The 16160-nt window shown below is 44.8% G+C and overlaps 1 long non-coding RNA gene across 1 annotated transcript in view; it reads left to right on the top strand.

Moving 5' to 3' along the window:
* The window catches only part of LOC134360290 (uncharacterized), a 63753-nt gene that overhangs the window by 33543 nt on the left and 14050 nt on the right, over positions 1 to 16160 (top strand). Inside the window, exon 2 of the long non-coding RNA XR_010021309.1 lies at positions 5829 to 6014. This is a non-coding gene — a long non-coding RNA (uncharacterized LOC134360290). The remainder of the gene's footprint in view (positions 1 to 5828; positions 6015 to 16160) is intronic.

Below are 16160 nucleotides of genomic sequence, written 5' to 3' on the forward strand. Positions count from 1 at the left end.
GGAATGTTTCTGATCATGCCCATGATATCCTGAAGTGGGAAGGAGAACAACCAGAGGTTGTGGTACATATTGGTGCCATTGACATAGGTAGGAAAAGGGAGGAGGTCCTGAAAACAGACTACAGGGAGTTAGGAAGGACATTGAGAAGCAGGACCTCAAAGGTAGTAATCTCGGGATTACTGCCTGTGCCACAGGACAGTGAGTATAGGAATAGAGTGAGGTGGAGGATAAATGCGTGGCTGAGGGACTGGAGCAGGGGGCAGGGATTCAGATTCCTGGATTATTAGATTATGAGAACACACAGTCCTCTTTTATTGTCATTTAGTTATGCATACATTAAGAAATGATACAATGTTCCTCCAGAATGATATCACAGAAACACAAGACAAACCAAGACTAAAAAAACTGACAGAAACCACATAATTATAACATATAGTTACAACAGTGCAAAGCAATACCGTAATTTGATAAAGAACAGACCATGGGCAAGGTAAAAAAAAGTCTCAAAGTCTCTCGAAAGTCCCATCATCTCACGCAGACGGTAGAAGGAAGAGAAACTCTTTTCCTGCCATGAACCTCCAGTGCTGTAAACTTGCCGATGCAACACCCTGGAAGCACCCGACCACAGCCGACTCTTCAGTCCGTCCGAAAACCTCGAGCCTCCGACCAGTCCTCTGACACCGAGCACCAAACGTCTCTGCCGAGCGCTTCGACCCTGGCCCTGGCAACAGGCAATAGGCAAAGCCGACGATTTGGGGCCTTCCCCTCCGGAGATTCTCGATCGCACAGTAGCAATGGCAGCGAAGCGGGCATTTCAGAAGTTTCTCCAGATGTTCCTCTGTGCTTCTCAGGGCTGTCTCCATCAAATCAGGATTGTGCACGAAACCTACTTGACAAATACGATATCATCTTGGAGCTGCCGCGTGTGCTGCGTCGCTCTGCTATCTTCTCCTCCCCTCCTACTGGGACCTCTTTTGGGGCAGGTGTGACCTGTACAAAAAGGACAGGTTGCACTTGAATCCGAGGGGGACCAATATCCTGGCAGTGAGGTTTGCTAAGGCTACTGGGGAGAGTTTAAACTAGAATTGCTGGGGGTTGGGAACTGACCTGAAGAGATGGAGGAAGAGACGGTTGGCTCACAAGTAGAGAAAGCTTGGAGACAGTGCAAGAGGGAGGATAGGCAGGTGATAGAGGAGGGATGCACTGAGACCGATGGTTTGAGATGTGTCTATTTTAATGCAAGAAGCATCATGAACAAAGTGGATGAGCTTAGAGCATGAATCAGTACTTGGAGCTATGATGTTGTGGCCATTACAGAGACTTGAATGGCTCAGGGAAGGAATGGTTACTGAGAGTGCCAGGCTTTAGATGTTTCAGAAAGGACAGGGAGGGAGGCAAAAAAGGTGGGGGTGTGGCACTGCTGATCAGAGATAGTGTCACGGCAGTAGAAAAGGAGGAAGTCATTTGAGTAATTGTCTACCGAGTCTCTGTGGGTGGAAGTTAGGAACAGGAAGGGGGTCAATAACTGTACTGGGTGTTGTTTCTCGACCGCCCAATAGTAACAGGGACATCGAGGAGCAGATAGGGGACAGATTCTGGAAAGGAGTAATAATAACAGGGTAACACACATAAAAGTTGCTGGTGAACACAACAGGCCAGGCAGCATCTCTAGGAAGAGGTGCAGTCGACATTTCAGGCCGAGACCCTTCGTCAGGACTTGAATTTCCAGCATCTGCAGAATTCCTGTTGTTTGCAATAATAACAGGGTTGTTGTGGTGGGAGATTTTAATTTCCCAAATATTGATTGACATCTCCCTACATCAAGGGGTTTAGTTGGGGCGGAGTTTGTTAGGTGTGTTCAGGAAGGTTTCCTGACACAATATGTAGATAAGCCTTATAGAGGAGAGGCTGTCAAGAAGAAAAGAAGAGCTTACGAAAGGTTCAAAAAACTAGGTAATGATAGAGATCTTGATGATTATAAGGCTAGCAGGAAGGAGCTTAAGAATGAAACTGGGAGAGACAGAAGGGGCCATGAGAAGGCCTTGGTGAGCAGGATTAAGGAAAATCCCAAGGCATTCTACAGGTATGTGAAGAGCAGGAGGATAAGACATGAGCGAATAGCACCAATCAAGTGTGTCAGTGGAAAAGTGTGTATGGAACTGGAGGAGATAGCGGAGGTACTTAATGAATACTTTCTTCAGTATTCACTACGGGAAAGGATATTGGTGATTGTAGGGATGACTTACAGCAGATTGAAAAGATTGAGCATATAGACATTAAGAAAGAGGATGTGCTGAACTTTTGAAAAGCATCGAGTTGGATAAGTCACTGAGACCGGAGGAGATGTACCCCAGGCTACTGTGGGAGGTGAGGGAGGAGATTGCTGAGCCTCTGGCAATGATCTTTGCATCATCAATGAGGACGGGAGAGGTTCCGGAGGATTGGAGGGTTGCAGATGTTGTTCCCTTATTCAAGAAAGGGAGTAGAGATAGCCCAGGAAATTATAGACCAGTGAGTCTTACTTCAGTGGTTGGTAAGTTGATGGAAAAGGTCCTGAATGGCAAAATTTATGAAAATTTGGAGAGGCATACTATGATTAGGAATAGTCAGCAATGCTTTGTCAAAGTCAGGTCATGCCTTACAAGCCTGATTGAATTTTTTGTGGATGTGACTAAACATATTGATGAAGGTAGAGCAGTAGATATAGTTAATATAGATTTCAGCAAGGCATTTGATAAGGTACCCCATGCAAGGCTTATTGAGAAAGTAAGGAGGCATGGGATCCAAGTGGACTTTGCTTTGTGGATCCAGAATTGGCTTGCTCACAGAAGTCAAAGAATAGTTGTAGACGGGTCATATTCTGCATGGAGGTCGGTGACCAGTGGTGGGCCTCAGGGATCTGTTCTGGGACCCTTACTCTTCGTGATTTTTATAAATAAGTTGGAAGAGGAAGTGGAGGGTTGGGTTAGTAAATTTGCTGATGACACAAAGGTTCGGTGTGTTGTGGATAGTGTGGAGGGCTGTCAGAGTTTAAAGCGGGAAATTGATAGGATGTAAAAGTGGGCTGAGAAGTGGCAGATGGAGTTTAACCCAGATAAATGTGAGGTGGTTCATTTTGGTAGGTCAAATATGATGACAGAATATAGTATTAATGGTAAGACCTTGGCAGTGTGGAGGATCAGAGGAATCTTGGGGTCTGAGTCCATAGGACACTCAATACTGCTACGCAGCTTGACTCTGTGGTTAAGAAGGCAAACAGTGCATTGGCCTTCATCAACTGTGGGATTGAGTTTAAGAGCTGAGAGGTAATGTTACATCTATATAGGACCCTCATCAGACCCCACTTGGAGTACTGTGCTCAGTTCTGGTCGCCTCACTACAGGAAGGATGTGGAAGCTTTAGAAAGGGTGCAGAGGAGATTTACAAGGATGTTGCCTGGATTGGGGAGCATGTCTTTTGAGAATAGGTTGAGTGATCTTGGTCTTTTCTCCTTGGAGCAACGGAGGGTGAGATGTGACCTGATAGTGGTTTATAAGATGATGAGAGGTGTTGATCGTGTGGATAGTCAGAGGCTTTTTCCCAGGGGTGAAATGGCTAACACGAGAGGGCAAAGGTTTAAGGTGCTTGGAAGTAGGTACAGAGGAGATGTCAGGGGTAAATTTTTTTATGCAGAGAGTGGTGAGTGCGTGGAATGGGCTGCTGGCAGTGGAGGTGAAGGCAGATACGATCGGGTCCTTTAAGAGACTCCTGAATCGGTACATGGAGCTTGGGAAAATAAAGGGTTATGGGTAACCTTAGGTAATTTCTAAGTAATTACATGTTTGGCACAGCTTTGTGGGCTGAAGGGCCTGTATTGTGCTGTAGGTTTCTGTGTTTCTATTTTCTTATTATGACCTCAATGTAATTACGCTGGGCCTGATCTGGGGAGAACACAAAACGATGCGTGGAATGCGTTTACAGAGTCAGCAGTTCGGGTTCCATTCCCTCTGCTGTCTGTAAGGAATTTGTAGCCTTTCCCCATGACCACATGGATTTCCTACCACATTCCCAGGACATGCGATCGGCAGGCTAAATGGTCAGATGGGTGTAATGGAGGTGTGCAGGCCTGATGGGTGGGAAAGGCCATTGCTGTGCCGTATCTCTCAATATCCGACAACAAAAAACCGTTACCAATACCAAATAATTTTGCATATCTTCTGAAAGAATTGCCAGGAGAGGTGAACTATTGTTGATGTCCTCTGCTGTGTCAGTGTCCCCTGTAAATGGGCTCTGACCACACTCTGGTCAGCTGCTCAGAGTGCCCAACACCAAACTCCTGACTTCATCACAAAAAATAGATTTCCAGAAGGACAGAGAAAATACTTCAAGGTGACCCTCAATATCTCCTTGAAAAGTTACCTCAGTTTCCTTAAGCAGTCTGCTGGCTTGTTATGGCTCAAAATGGGACCGGGCTGATGTGGGAAGGCTCTGAACACTTAAATATTTTGGTGAAAGGAGAGCAGACCTTCGAGGAGAGTCAGTGAACTGGCCTGCCCACCGGACACAGCTGAGGGTAGTTCAGGCCTCAGTACTGGGGGTGCTGGCCCAGAAGCAGACATTGGATTGTTTATCCAGTCAGAGCGACTTTAGGATGTTGTTGGCCCATTTGGCGATTTTTGTCTAGTGGTTCAAGATGGCTGCTGTTGATAGTTAACGTCTCAAAGGGTAACTGAATATCAGGAATCCCAGTTGCCTTGTAGACCATAGGCTTTGTAATATGTTTGGCATCTTGATTTTCAAAACAGTGTTTTTCCAGATAATGGCATTTATCTGGCATTGAAGGTAACTGTGACTTTTATATAGGAGGCACAGTAGTGTAGTGGTAAATGTAATGCTCTATTACAGCGACAGTGACCCGGGTTCATTTCCACTGCTGTTTATAAGGAGTTTGTACGTTCTCCCCGTTCCCACGTGGCCTTCCTTAGGCTCCTCTCGTTTCCTCTCTCATTTAAAAGACACATGGATTAGTATGTTAATTAGTCACACGTGTGTAATTGGGAGGTGAATGCTGATTGGGCCAAAAGGGTCTGTTATTGTGCTGCATCTCAAAATAAAATTAAATATTTTCATTGAGGGCACAAGTAGAAATTCTTTTCGGCTACATCTACAGCTTCAAGGCTTGAGGCATATCTTCGGATATTGATGACGACAGAATGCAGAATCCATATTGGAGAGAGGCTGTGTTAATGAGACATTCACATATCCCACAGCCCACAGGGGGAAATGCAAGATGTCAGACCAGTTCATTTGATTTGAGGAGCAAAGCAAAGGGATCTTTAATCTTTATTCGGCCCACACTACGTGTGGGACTTTTTGCATTGATACTAATATTATTCAGTACTGACATATCTCTCTCTGGTTAGTAGCAAAAAAAATTAAAGTTATTAATAATTCTTTATTCGTAAAACAAACCTCATTGCTGTAGATTCAATATCATACTGGTAGAGTACCGCATCTGGAATGCATACTGCACAATAGACAACGTAATGAACTACATTTCAGCCTTTATCAATATAATTCTCTCTTTAGCAGTTAAAGCTGTATATCCCTACTGCCACCTCGACCAATAGATCAGCTTTGTTATTGATCCACGGCTTGTCAATCTAGGAATGGCTTCTCCTCTCTACAATCCTATTGGGCTTTTGGAGAATGCTGATTGTATCTGGCAGCCTGTTAAAACATCATGTACACTTACAGTATATAAAATATATCAAAGTAATCTTCATTCATAACAAAAATTATTTACAAGAATAAACTGAGAAATGCCTGGCCGTTGGATCTCTCTGTAGGCCTCATCCGCCCAGACTGCCAAAGCTGACTTTGCACGTCTTTATCTCATCGGGGTACGAGGCCGCCGGCAACCCTCACGTGGTTTAGCCCGCCTGTTGAAGTGGTGTACTGGGGTGAGGCCACTGTCGCATACACACAGCTACTTGGAGCCACAGGGAGAGCTGAGTGCCTGGCGGGGACCAAAGGTGAGTGCACTGTCCTGGAATGGACACAACAGGCCCCTTCACCTGAGGTGCTGCCCTCCCTAGGCTTCCTATGAGGGCCATTAAGTAGTCTTTTATAACATTCCTTAGGACCAATAGAACCGTTGACACTCATTACAATAATTGAAGGGCTTCATCACCCAGCTGGGCCCCACCCTGTCATCAGAAATGGGGCAGAGGGAAAAATCAGATAATTCTAAGATGGGGTATTTCATTCAAAGAGTCCAACCTAAAACTAACAACAACCCACCTCCCAGCATACCCCACCAACACACCCACCCACTCACTTTTTACCTCCCCCACATGCCCTACCCACCCACCTTCCCGCTCAACTGGTCTCACCCAAAACCTGTCAGTTTGTGTCCCCTCTCACCAACTTCTCATTCTGCCTTCTGCCTCCTCCCTTTATAGGCCTGATGAAGGGTCTCAGCCTGAAACAGTGATCATTTATCCCTCTCCATAGATGCTGCCTGACCTGCTGTGTTCCTCCAGCAGTTTGTGTGTTTCTCTTAAAACTAACATCTTCTCCAGTAACATGGTGGTGCGTATACACATAGCGGCCTCTCGGGGGGCCACCGGATGTGCTTTTTCCCTTGTTAGATGTATTTTTATACATAGTAAGACTAATCCTTACTCCAATAGCTATCTGTAAGCAGGACGATCGCATCAGTGAGCTGCTCATTGTTTGGAGTAGCCGACTGGGGTGTTGGAAGAGCTGGCCAGCAGTTTGGAGGAGGTAAGTCAGCCTGTTAGGCCGGGAATGTCGAATCAGCCTATTGGACTGCAGGATTCTAGCCGGGCCATCAGGCTGGGAGATTTGAGTGGGGCTGGGGATGTCGAGGCGGGCCACTGGGCCAGGGGATTCGAGCCAGGCCATCGGGCCACAGCAGAAGCCGGATTGGGTTCGGAAGAGCTGACCTGGGTGGAGACCGTACTGCTGCCTGCTGCTCGGAGGCACCGGAGTCGGTGCCTTTGAGTTGGCGCAAAGGTGGCACACAGTGAAACCATGATTGATTGTCTTGGACGTTTCTTTTGCTATCACAAGACCCTTTTGGACATTGATTGCCACAGGCCTGCTTCACTTGTTTGGTGGGGAGACAGGCAGTGAGGCAGCAGTGTCACCTTGGTAGTAGCGAGGACTAGGTCTCAGTCGCCGGGCTTGCTTGCGTTGTAGCGTGGCGTCTGTGCTTGGTTGGTAGTGGCCTCTCCTATTGGTGCTGCCCTCCAGTGGAGGATTGGTGGAATTACAGGCTGGTTTGCCAGGAACCATCAATATGTGGGGCTTGTCACTCAGGAACTTGCTCCAAAAATTTGTTTTCTGAAGTGACTATGTTCTTTTTTTCCTTTCTTGTTATTTGGAAAGAAGATGTATATTTTTGCACCTTGGCCTCAGAAGAATGTTCTCACAGCTTTGTAGGCCGACGGGCCTGTATTGTGCATTAGGTTTTCTATGTTTCTATGAACGTTGTCTCATTCGGCTGTATCCATGTATGGCTTGAATGACAATCAAAAAAATGATTTGAAACAAGAGAAAATCTGCAGATGCTGGAAATTCAAACAACACACACAAAATGCTGGAGGAACTCAGCAGGCCAGGCAGCATCTATGGAAAAGAATATTGTCAATGTTTTGGACCGAAACCCTTTGGCAGGACTGGAGAAAAAAGGCTGAGGAGGAGATTTAAATGGTGGGGGGAGGGGAAAGAGAAGCACAGAGTGATAGGTGAAACCTGAAGGAGGAGGGATGAAGTAAGGAGCTGGGAAGTTGATTGGTGAAAGAGGCAGAAGGCCATGGAAGAAAGGAAAGTGGGAAGGAGCATAATAGGGAGTCGATGGGCAGACAAGGAGATAAGGTGAGAGAGGGAAAAGGGGATGGGAAATGGTGAAAGGGGGTGGGGTGGGGGGCATTACCAGAAGTTCGAGAAATCCATGATCATGCCATTATGTTGGAAGTGTTGCTCCCCCAACCTAAGTGTGGCCTCAACATGACAGTGGAGGAGGCCATGGATGGACATATCAGAATGGGAATGGGAAATGGAATTAAAATGTGCAGTCACCTGGAGATCCTGCTTTTTCTGGCAGACAGAGTGTAGGTGCTTAACGAAGTGGTCTCCCAATCTACGTTGAGTCTCACCAATATACAGGAGGCCAGATTGAGAGCACCGGACAATGTATATGACCCCAACAGACTCACAGGTGAAGTGTCGCCTCACCTGGAAGGACTGTTTAGGTCCCTGAATCGTAGTGAGAGAGGAGGTGTAGGGGCAGGTGTAGCTCTTGTTCTGCTTGTAAGGATAAGTGCCAGGAGGGAGATCAGTGGAGAGGGACGTATGGACGACGGAGTCGCATAGGGAGCGAACCCTGTAGAAAACAGAACGTGGTGGTGGGGGGGTGGAGGTAAAGCTGTGTTTGGTGGTGGGATCCTGTTGGATATGGCAGAAGTTTCAGAGAATTATGTGCTGGACGCGGAGGTTGGTGGGGTGGTGGGTAAGGACAAAAGGAACTCTATCCCTGGTAGTGTGGCAGGAGGATGGGTTAAGAGCAGATGTGTGTGAAATGGAAGAGATGTGGTTCAGGACAATATTGAGCGTGGAGGAAGGGAAGCCCTGTTCTTTGAAAAAGGAGGACATCTCCTTCATTCTAGAATGAAAATTTGAGTTGATTTGATTTTTCCCTCCTTGTCCCACTTCTGATGAAGAATATTTGATCTGAAACCTTAACTTCTTTTCTTTTATCACAGATGATGTCCGATCTAATGAGTGTTTCCACCATTTTTTTTTGCTTCAGAGTTTCAGCAATTGTAGTTTTATTGATTCCATCCAGGATTTCATGTAATACATGACTTTTTTTTCTCTCTCCTTGAGTTTAGATCCCTCCATGCCCAGCCCCTCCCTACCTCCTCAGTCCCACAACCCTTTGAGTTTCCGTTATCCCTTCATTTCTGGACGGCATCTCCCCAGTCTTCAACAGCTTCTGCTGTTGATTCTTCCTTCTGTTGCCTTGACTAAAACATCTAATTTTCTTTCCAAATATTGTTTGAAATCAACTTTTAGTCAATTATTCCCTGCCCATTCGACACCTTTAAGAAGCGATGCCTTAAAAAGGCAGCGTCTATCATTGAGGACGCCCATCACCCAGTTCATGCCCTCTTCACGTTGCTACCACAGGGAGGAAGTACAAGAGTCGGAAGGCACACACTCAATGGGTCAGAAATAGCTTCTTCTCCTCTGCCATCCGATTCCAGAATGGACATTGAACTCATGAACAGTACCTCACTACTTGTTGTTTCTCCTTTTATATTATTTATTTAACGGAGCTTTTTTAATATACTGTATATATACTTACAGAAATGTATTATTATGTATTTCACTGTACTGCAGCCACATAACAACAAATTACACGATGTATGCTGACGATATTGAACTTGATTCTGATGCTGATTCTTTTACCCAGTGCCATCTTCTTGCACTCAGACCGTATTGCTCCCATCCTCTCCTATTCATATACAAGTGAACCTGCACCTACCATATCCACAGTCAGCTCATTCCACAGTTGCATCACCCTCTGAGTGAAGCAATTTCCATTTATATTTTTGATGCTCCATTTAAGGCTGATAATTGGCTATGTTGGACTAATGCTCCTTTCACCACCGCCCCCCCCAAAAAATTGAAGTCAATGAAACTTGCACCATTTTAAGAAAATGCAGAATAGTCATAGTCATACTTTATTGATCCCGGGGGAAATTGGTTTTCGTTACAGTTGCACCATAATAATAAATAGCAATAGAACCATAAATAGTTAAATAGTAGTATGTAATTTATGCCAGTAAATTATGAAATAAGACCAGGACCAGCCTATTGACTCAGGGAGTCTGACCCCACAAGGGAGGAGTTGTAAAGTTTGATGGCCACAGGCAGGAATGACTTCCTATGACGCTCTGTGCTGCATCTCGGTGGAATGAGTCTCTGGCTGAATGTACTCTTGTGCCCACCCAGTACATTATGTAGAGGATGGGAAACATTGACCAAGATGGCATGCAACTTAGACAGCATCCTCTTTTCAGAATGTTTTCTAAGCAGAGAGACAGCCCTCACTTTAGTGTTATGGAGTGTACTGTAGAGGCCTCTGATCCTACCATATCCATGCTGAATCAACACTAATTCCATCTATCCAAGTTAGGACTAAGTCCTTCTATGCCTTGCCTATTTAAGTGCCTACTTTAATCTCAAATTTAGCACATAAATCTAGACTGACACTCCACTATAGAATTGAGGGAATGCTGTATATTCAGTAGATGGCTTTGATTTTCACACACAAGGCTTCATGCACTGTGGGCAAGTTAATATTTGTCTTTGGACCCAGTACTAAGAAAATCATGAGGGACGTGACTATTGACACCACTGACTTCTGACAAAAGGCTGCCCCTTTTCCTGAAGGAGATCAGGGTGGTTTGGACCTGTGTTAATTTTCGAGGGTGTTGGGTGGAAAGAGATTTAAAAGTGGGAACTTGAGTCAAGCATCCAGATGATGGCTGGTGTTGGAGTGGCAGCTGAGGCTGGGGAGAAGTCACCTGTCACGGGTTGAAGGAAGACGGAGAGGCTACAATGGTTGGTTGGGAGAACAAGGGTTTACAGTATATGTGGTGGCCTGGTTGTTTGGTTGGGTAAGGGCAGTTATTGGTGCTGTAGTGTTTCAGAGGACTTTCGTGTATTGGGTTAACCCTCTGAGCTGTAGGGATGGATACGGGACAAAATGATAACCTGAGGCACAATCGACTTCTACAGCTTCCATAATAACCTTCTTCTTGTGTCCTAGTCAGTACATTTTCTTAAATCTTAATCTTATTCTTCATTCACTGAGTCAGATAATTTACTCATTATCTCAGTGGCAGTGGGATTTTGTCAGATTTCCTCCTTTGTAGAAGTTATCGAGTGTTTTAGGTCACAACTCAAATCTCCTCAAACTGAAATATATAGTACAAAAAGAGAGGGAAAAGTATTGAGCTAATGGGTTCAGTGAACATTCAGAAATCTGATGGCAGAGGGGAGACACTTTTCCTGAATCATTGATTTTATTCTGTTCGGCTCCTGCACCTCCTACCTGATGTTGGCAATGAGAAAAGGAGGTGTCCTGGGTGATGGGGGTCCTTAATGATGGAGGCCACCTTTTTGAGGCATTGCCTTTTGAAGATGTCCTGGATTCTGGGGAGGCTAGTGCCTATGATGGAACTGACAGAAGTTCAACACTTTCTGCAGTTTATATCTAGCCTGTACAGTGCACCCCCCCCCCCCATCCCATCCCATACCAGACAGTGATACAGCTAGTTAGAATACTTTCCACAATACATCTGTAGAAAGTTGCGAGACACTTGTGCTATTAGCACATTGTTACGTCAACATAGAATATGCCAAGCATCCAGCAACCACCAGACTGAAATCTGTATGTTGGGTTCCAGAAAACCTGTCTGGCTAATCCTCGCTGCTAATACATGCACTAAACTCCTCTAATCTTATTGAACACACCCATGCAAAAATCTTTCTCAGGCGTTACAGAAGGTGTCAATAGCAGTTGCTCTTCCCCTTAGAAATTCAAATGAATGTATTGATTGAAAACTGTCTAGGAGACCCAAGTGACTTTAAAAAGCTCGGTTGTTATCACATTGAAGCTACATTTTATTAGTGGCAGGTCTGTGGGGTGTGAGACAACCCTCCAGCAATCTCACAGTTTGTCTAAAGAAACAAGTCAGGTCTCAAACTCCAAGTTTACACCAAGTAGACTAACACTGGAAAGCAGTGCCTGTTTCAAAACAATGTTGAAAGAGGAATGGAAGCATACCTTTCAAGAAACTGAGGTTGATGTTCAGTATACTTTCCAGACACAATTGTCAGTCTGCTGCTCTGTTGATAGTGAAGATTTTCTTTTTCATCCGACACCAATTTCCCTTATGCCACACAATCATCACCTCATGACAAGTTAGCTTCACAATCGGAACCAGAGTGAGAAGCAGTCTGGGCACTAATACAGGTCATGAAATTCGTTGTTTTAGTGGCAGCAGTATAGTGCAAAAGATGAAAATTCACTATAACTTACAATACAAAATAAAAATAAATAAATGATGCATGGAGGAACAGAGGGTAGTATTCACGAGTTCATGTACCATTAGAAGTCTCATGATGGAAGGAAAACAATTGTTTCCAAAATACTGAACGTAGGTCTTCAGGCTCCTGTTCCTCCTCCCTAATGGTAGTACTGAGAAGAGGGCACGTCCTAGTTGGTGAGGGTTCTTATTGATGATGCCACCATCTTGAGGCACCGCCTTTTGAAGATGTCCTCCCTGGTCGGGAGACTTGTGTCCGTGATGGAGCTGGATGAGTCTACAATCATCTGCAGCCTCTTTTGATTCCTGTGCATTGGCACCTCCATACCAGGTGGTGATGAAAACAGTTAGAATTCTCCCCACGGTGCATGTGTAGAAATTTGATAGAGACTTCGGTGACATACCAAATCGCCATTATTGATGGCTTTACAATCTTTGAGACTCTTCAAAGAGCAAATTTGCAAATCTCTCCTCACACAGAGATAACTTAGCTGGCTGGGCCATTTGAATGTATTGGAAGATAGCCTTGGTTCCCAAGGACATACAACACAGGGAACTATAAGAGGGGTCAAGGACAAGAACCCACCATAAATTTTGCTAGAATGATTCATGCAAGTGAGATACAAAAACACTTGGAACTGATTATTCTCTATGTCAAATCAATTTTAGACAGGCAGATGAAGATGAAGGAAATGGAGGGATATCGATCATGTGAAGGCAAAAAGGATTTAATTTAATTTTGTATAACGTTCGGCGCTGATGGGCTGATGTACAGTTCTGTGTTCTAAGCTGATAATAAAGGCTCAGAGTAAATGTGTCATTTCTCCGAGCAGGCCATCGACGTCCGTGGCAGGGACTGATTCCAATGGCTCTAATGCCTCAAAGAGTTCGTAAAATGCATGTAGCTTCTGAGATCCTCAATAGCATACACTGACAACCACTGTCAAAAAATCATGCAGTTCTCTGCCGGGAGTAGTTACTTACAAATGGAATTGTAAACCCTTTATATAGTTTCTTACAAATGAAACTGTAGACTCTTTACATCTTTAGCCTAGTTTCCTTACAAATGAAACTGTAATCCCTTTACATCTTTACCAGAGTAATCACCATTTCTAGATGAAAGAATGGCAACAAGCCATTTTTAAACATATGTTAAGAAAATGACCGAGAGATGTGCCAGACTAGGTGGCAGGGAAAGGGAAACGGTCGGAATAATCTGAGCAAAATCACTCTTGAGAACAATATAAGTCCTTCATTATAGTAATTGTTTCTTCAATTTTCCCCATCTTGAGTTCATTTTGTTGCGTGGATTTTTGAAGATTAAATATAGCTGACTGATGTTCCGTAATAGATAATTGTATTTTATCGATTGAATCGGCAATTTTCTGGAAATTAGTTGAAATTTCTGAACGAATCAGTTCCGTAATAGAGGTTGAAATTTCCCTTTGAATTAGATCCGATATAGCTTTCAAAGTCACCGGTGGTTCAGTCGGAGGAAGATCGGTACCTTTCGGTCTAACCGGAGGTTTGCTGTCTTTCCCATTTTTTCCATTCTTAGACATAGCAGACCTTAAAAACATCCGATTATCGAAGAGCCCAGTTTGTTTCAAAGTATTGTAAAAGTCGATGTCTTAATGGTTAGTTAAAATATAGCTGATCATAAGAAAAAAACTCAAGAGGTAATGGAGAGAGTCAAGAACACGACTTCACTCCATGAGCTCTACCGGAAGTCCTCGAGAACAATATAAATCCATGGCTTTCTTTCATGCAAGTATCTTTTTAAACGTATATTTTCTGAATAAATACCTATCATTAAGGCTTTTTTTTTTGCCCATCCAAAGTTAGTTTGGACTCTGCAGAGAGTATCAGCATGCTTCAGAACAACATCATGTAACACAAGCTTGTTGAATGACAGCATACACACACATTTTCACTTGAGACCCTGAACAGAAGTCAAAGACGATTAAAATATTCATATTAGAATGCCCTCTTCTCATTATTTCCATCAAGGAGGAATTATAGGAACCAGAAGAGACCCACTCACAATGTTTTAGGAACAGCTTCTTCCCTTCTGCAATTAGGTATCTGAATTGTCCTTGACCCCACGAACACCTTGACTTCCAACTACGTCGCTATTCCACCTTTGCACTATTCATTGATTGTAACTTAAAGTAATTTTTTTTTCTGTCTTGCAACCAAATGACAAATTTCAAGGCATATATCAGCCATAATCGTGTTCTGGATATTTATTGTTTATTTTTTATTATAATAATAATAATTATTATAATGGGTGCCATGGTACCGTAGCTGATAGTAGTAGTAGTAGTAGTCATACTTTATTGATCCCGGAGGAAATTGGTTTTCGTTACAGTTGCACCATAAATAATAAATAGTAATAGAACCATAAATAGTTAAATAGCAATATGTAAATTATGCCAGTAAATTATGAAATAAGTCCAGGACCAGCCTATTGACTCAGGGTGTCTGATCCTCCAAGGGAGGAGTTGTAAAGTTTGATGGCCACAGGCAAGAATGACTTCCTATGATGCTCTGTGCTGCATCTCGGAGGAATGAGTCTCTGGCTGAATGTACTCCTGTGCCCACCCAGTACATTATGTAGTGGATGGGAGACATTGACCAAGATGGCATGCAACTTAGACAGCATCCTCTTTTCAGACACCACCGTGAGAGAGTCCAGTTCCATCCCCACAACATCACTGGCCTTACGAATAAGAGTTGATTCTGTTGGTGTCTGCTACCCTCAGCCTGCTGCCCCAGCACACAACAGCAAACATGATAGCACTGGCCACCACAGACTCATAGAACATCTTCAGCATCGTCCGGCAGATGTTAAAGGACCTCAGTCTCCTCAGGAAATAGAGACGGCTCTGACCCTTCTTGTAGACAGCCTCAGTGTTCTTTGACCAGTCCAGTTTATTGTCAATTTGTATCCCCAGGTATTTATGATCCTCCACCATGTCCACACTGACCCCCTGGATGGAAACAGGGGTCACCGGTACCTTAGCTCTCCTCAGGTCTACCACTAGTTCCTTAGTCTTTTTCATATTAAGCTGCAGATAATTCTGCTCACACCATGTGACAAAGTTTCCTACCGTAGCCCTGTACTCAGCCTCATCTCCCTTGCTGATGCATCCAACTATGGCAGAGTCATCAGAAAACTTCTGAAGATGGCAGGACTCTGTGCAGTAGTTGAAGTCCGAGGTGTAAATGGTGAAGAGAAAGGGAGACAAGACAGTCCCCTGTGGAGCCCCAGTGCTGCTGATCACTCTGTCGGACACACAGTGTTGCAAGCACACGTACTGTGATCTGCCAGTCAGGTAGTCAAGAATCCATGATACCAGGGAAGCATCCACCTGCATGGTTGTCAGCTTCTCCCCCAGCAGAGCAGGGTGGATGGTGTTGAACGCACTGGAGAAGTCAAAAAACATGACCCTCACAGTGCTCGCTGGCTTGTCCAGGTGGGCGTAGACACGGTTCAGCAGGTAGACGATGGCATCCTCAACTCCTAGTCGGGGCTGGTAGACGAACTGGAGGGGATCTAAGTGTGGCCTGACGATAGGCCGGAGCAGCTCCAGAGCAAGTCTCTCCAGGGTCTTCATGATGTGGGAGGTCAATGCCACTGGTCTGTAGTCATTGAGGCCGCTGGGGCGCGGCGTCTTCAGCACAGGGACGAGGCAGGACGTCTTCCACAATACAGGAACCCTCCGGAGCCTCAGGCTCAGGTTGAATACATGGCGAAGTACTCCACATAGCTGAGGGGCACAGGCTTTGAGCACCCTGGTACTGACACCATCCGGTCCTGCAGCCTTGCTTGGGTTTTGATATTTCAACTGTCTTCTCACCTGTTCAGCTGTGAAGCCCACCGTGGTGGTTTCGTATGGGGAAGGGGTGTAGTCATGAGAGCAGGGTGGGGGACCGTCAGGAGGGGTAGGAGGGGAGAGTGGAACATGTGTTGGTTGGGGTCTGACAACAGATGGCTCATGTGGGGGATGGGCAGGGGCCACAATGTCA

This window comes from Mobula hypostoma, chromosome 2 (assembly GCF_963921235.1).
Source record: "Mobula hypostoma chromosome 2, sMobHyp1.1, whole genome shotgun sequence".
Classification (NCBI taxonomy): Eukaryota; Metazoa; Chordata; class Chondrichthyes; order Myliobatiformes; family Myliobatidae; genus Mobula; species Mobula hypostoma.